Source organism: Equus caballus, chromosome 12 (genome assembly GCF_041296265.1).
Source record: "Equus caballus isolate H_3958 breed thoroughbred chromosome 12, TB-T2T, whole genome shotgun sequence".
Taxonomy (NCBI): Eukaryota; Metazoa; Chordata; class Mammalia; order Perissodactyla; family Equidae; genus Equus; species Equus caballus.
In genome coordinates, this window is record NC_091695.1 from 15967523 (window position 1) to 15972771 (window position 5249).

Sequence of the window (5249 nt, forward strand, 5' to 3'; positions counted from 1 at the left end):
TGTAATCAGATAGATTCAGAATAAAAACAGTGATGTCCCTGTGGGAAGCAGATGGGTAGTGCTTCACACTAACAACTGGAAGCCTGAGCTGCTGAGGACTTTGTAAAATTATTTCCAACCATAATAATGACAATCATAATTATAATATTATTGATAATGTGTAATGGCAATATGCATGCAGAATAAAACACTTCAGATTTTGATACTGACAAAATCTCATTATGCTCTGATAACCTCACATTGTGATGTCAGGTAGAGAAACTTGTATGTAAAATTTAACCCTCAGGTAACAAAACATCAATTTGCTCAATCTCTTTGGATGTCTTGGAATCTATTTCTGTTCCTGGGACTATTTAGTTTTACTATGTTGTTATGTTTTGAATAATTAGCTGTGAGTTTGCCTTACTCTAAGCGTGTTATTCACATACAACAAGAAAAAAAATAAAGGGAGAATGTGAGTCATCTAACTTTCTTCTTATTTTTTTCAGATTCTTTAGCCTATTCTAATTTCTTTACCCTTCTGTTTACATTTTAGAAACAGCTTGTTGATTTCTCCAATTCAATTATTAGATGCTTCACATCTTAACAATATTGTGTTTTCCAATCCATGAGCAAAATATAGTTCTACATTTACATAGATTTGATTTATTACATCAGTGTTTTGCAGTGTTGAATGTGTTGATCTTGTGCATATTTTGTTAGATTTATAAACATTTCATGTTTTTTGCCTTTATAGTTATAAGTTATACATTTATCTAAAATTCCAGTTGTTTATTGCTTATATACAGAAATACAATGGAATTCTGTATGTTGGTCTTGCATACTGTGACCTTGCTATATACAATTGTTAGTTCTAATAACTTTTGCAGATTCAATTTATACATAAACAATCTTGTCATCTACAAATAGAGAGAATTTCATTTATTTGTGTCAAATCTATATGTCTTTTTATTTATTTGCTTCATCTTAATGCAAAGGCTGGGATCTCCTTTACGTTCTATAATAGTTGTAGTGAGAGAAAACAGCTTTGCCTTTTTCCAAATTTAGTATGAAAACATTCATCTTCTCATTTGTCTATAATAAAACTATAAGTTTTATAGTATATGTTCTTTATCATTTTTTAGGAAGCTCCTTTCTGCTTTCAGATTACTGAGGGTTTAATTTTATTTTATACCATAATTGGATACTGAATTTCATCAAATCCTTTTCTGTATCAATTGAGAAATTCATATATTTCTTTCTTCCATATTCTGACAACATGATGAATTACATTATTGATATTTGAATGTTGAACTGATGAATCAAAATGTGTACAAGAAGCCCTCAGGAAGGAAGGACTTGCTAACATATCCATCTCATATACACTCCAAAATCTATTTGTAAAAACAATCATTTTACAATTATATTTTATATTATAGGAATACTTAAAACTCTTTTCTCTTTTTTATGTAGAGAGATTGTTAGCAGGCTCAATGTGCTTGACCTAACAACTATGAGCTATCAACAATAAACTTATTTGAATATTTCTTCAACTGTCTCATGGGCTTTAAGAATTCCAGACTGCCACTACTAATCTTGACAGTAATGGAGCTAAAAAATACAGAAAATGTATTTAATTCCATCTAATTTTAATGCAAATATATTTCTTCACATTTCTTTTTGTTTGTTCATGGTAAATGTTGACATTATTAAATGAAGAAAAACTATATAATCATAGAGTGAATACTTACAGAACTAAGTCAGTAAGTGGGTGTCAGCTTATGTAGTCTAATTATAAGTGTATTCAATGGCATTTCTGTGAATGATGTTTCCATAATGTGAAATACCTGCTTGGTAATTTTTTAAACATCATGTGTAAAGAGGAAGAAGATGCTTAAAAGGAGAGGAGAAATTGTTTTTGAATTTTAAGTACTCCAAATTACTCTTTAACTCATCCTACATTTGTAGGTGAAATTTTAAAATCTGAAGTTTCAATCTTAAGGCTTCTGTTATAATCTCAAAAGTAAACATAGGGACAGCCACCCTCCCTTTTCAGAGATTAAGACCTAGAAAAAAAGAAACTTTAATCAAATAACATGTTTTTGGAAGAGCTGAGGTGGACAGCTCTCATTATATTTGCATGGGGGTCTAGCACTAATGATTCTGCCCCCCAAATTTCAAAGTGTGTGGGAGGTTCCAACATTTTTTTTCACAATTAAAGGCTTTATGTAATTTGCAGCCAGAACATCACATACTGGTGGTCAGAAATGAGCACTTCTGAAATTGCTCAGATAGGTCTCGGCAGCCTGAGAAGTCTTTCATACTTTCCTTTCGGCCTCCATTGTTGTTCTCTTTATGCTGCAATCCAGGCAGCAGGGAATGGTGAGCCTGATTCTGCTGAGGTTAGTGGCAAGAAATTCTCTTACAATAGCTAGGAGTTCTACAGTTCGACTCAATTCTGACAACATCTACAAAGTTAGCATCAGATTCCATAGACTGAGGGCTCAGTCCCACAAGACTGCCCTGCATTTCAGATGCTAATCACAAGTCCAGCTTATTACTTATGCCTCTGACCTGGTGAGCATAAATCAAAGGTTTCCCTGACCTCCCTCCTTTGCTAGAGCAACTCACAGAACTCAGGAAACCAGGTTACTCACTAGATTACCAGTTCATTACAAAGGATATCAAATGATGCAAATCAACAGCAAGATGGAAACATACATAGAACCAGATAGGGAACAAAGAAGCTTCTGTTCTCATTGAGTTGGGCCTGGCACAGGGGCACGTGGAAGCGTCCTGGTTCAACATACTGGATCTCTCTGAACTCATGTCTTTTGGGTTCTTAGGAGGCTTTATTACATAGGCAAGATGGATGAAACCATTGGCCATTGATGATTCATTCAACCTCCAGCCCCACTCTCCTCCCTGGAAATCAGGGTGTGGAAATGAAAGTCCCAAACATCTATTCATGGTTGCTTCCCCTGGTAACTAGCCCCCATCCTTAGGTGTTCTGCAAAATCACTTAATTAACGTAAAAAAGATACCTTTATGACCCTCATCACTCAGGAAATTCCAAGGGTTTTAGGAGCTCTGTGACATTAGCTGGACAAAGACTAAATATATATTTCCTATTATAAATCGCAATATCACAACCACTCTCTAGTTAAAATATGTCAATGAATGCAAATTTCAGCTATAAAATTATATCCATGTTCTTGGAAACTTGAGAATCAATTATTTTTTTCTTAATAAGTACTATGTTTTTATGTCCTTAAATTCAGGGATTATTATACAATGTTTCCTATAAATAACAAAAAATATAAATGTAGTACTGTATTTTGTATTGATTCAGAGATTCATAAGCTAGATTATCAGAAGGCCGATGCAATAGATTATCATTTTTGTGATGCAGCTGTATGAATTAAACCACTTTGCCTTTCTGGCTGCTTTTTCGTATTGACAAATAGAAATGGCAAGCAACAGGATATATTGGAGTACATGAGGAAGCCATTTGGTATAAACCTAATTCGGCCTGACTTTGTTTTTCCACAAGGGCCTGACTGTGGCCATTGAGCATGCATTGTCTATCTGCTTAGACATTTTGAGATAAAGGTGCAACTTCCCTCCCCCTCCCAACATTGGCATCTCCTTAAAGATTAGCATCTTTCTTTAGGCTGGGAACTGATTGCAGTGCTCATTTGTGACTGCCCAGCTCAAGGCAACAGACCTTCCACCCTGCGGCATTCACTGAGACAGCAGACCTATCTGCTATTTCCATCAATCGCTGTGCTGACAGAGCAGCCTCATGACTATTGTAAAAGGGACATTTCAATCATATGTGAAATACACTCTTTGAGGGTATATAACCACCCTGTACACCCCCACTTCTTTGGAGTGCTCTGTTCCTTTGTGGAAAGACTCTCCTGGGTTATAATCCTCAGATTAAACTCAGAATAAACTCACCCAAATTTTCATTTATAGATTGGTTATGGATTATTTTCGTCTGCAATATGACAAGTGCATAGAATGAAAAGATCTGTACAATCCTTAGAAGCTTTAACATTCATGGAATTCGTGGAAGTGAGAACCAATTGGTGGAATGTTTTAGGATTAACAGGGACTTGAAATTAGCAGGGGAAATGTTTCATTTCTATGGCCCTTCTCACAGCATCTTTTACCTCTTTGTTTCTAAGACTGTAAATCAGTGGGCTTAACATGGGAATCACTAGTGTATAGAACACAGAAACCACCTTCTCCTGTTCTACAGAATACTGGGAATTTGGCTGAATACAATTAAAACTTAAGATGCCATAGAATATGGTCACAGCAGTCAGATGAGAGACACAGGTAGAGAAAGCTTTCCGTCTGCCTGCTGCTGAGTGGATTCTCAGGAGAGCAATAGCAATGAATACATAGGAAATGATCACAATCAAGAAGGTGGCTAGGGCAATGACTCCAGAGAAGGTTAAGAGCAACAATTCATTCATGGAAGTGTCAGAACATGACAGCTTTAGCAGTGGGAGAACATCACAGAAGAAGTGGCTGACAACATTAGACTCACAGAAGGACAGTCTCCCTAAGCTTATCGTGTGTGTCAATGAGTTAGTCATTCCATCTATGAATGACCCAATGACTAGCCCTACACACTTCCTCTTAGACATGGCTGCAGTGTAAAGCAAAGGGTTGACAATGGCCACATAACGATCATATGCCATCACTGAGAGCAAGAAGCCTTCCGTGGTGATGAACACACCAAAAAACAAATGCTGCACTATGCAGGCAGAGAATGATATGGTTTCACTCACAACCAAGAAGTTGATCAGCATTTTTGGCGCAATAACTGATGAATAGCAGGCATCTACAAATGAAAGGCAGCTGAGGAAAAAGTACATGGGTGTGTGGAGTTTGGGAGTGATTTGGATTAAGAAGATCATGCCCAGATTCCCCACCAAGGTAACGGCATATATCACTAGGAATAACACAAAAAGCATAACTTTCAGTTCTGCAATGTCCGTCAGTCCCAAGAGAATAAATTCAGTAACAGCCGTCAAATTCTCTTCAGCCATTTGTTAATTCTTTATCTCGAAATCTAAAGTGATAAAAATAAAGAAATTACAATGGACACAGGAGAATCCAGTATTTAAAAAAGCAAATAGAAACACTTATACACATGTCCTTGGATAAATATGTTATTTTGCTGAACCAAAGTTTCCTCATTGATCATGCATGGTAGGAGCTTGACTTGATTGTCTCTGTTTTTTTAGTGCTAG

The 5249-nt window shown here is 36.1% G+C and overlaps 1 pseudogene; it reads right to left on the minus strand.

Annotated features, from left to right (window-relative positions):
- Positions 1-4106: 4106 nt before the first annotated feature.
- Positions 4107-5045, minus strand: OR5J19P (olfactory receptor family 5 subfamily J member 19, pseudogene; annotated as a pseudogene).
- Between the last annotated feature and the right edge of the window lie 204 nt (positions 5046-5249).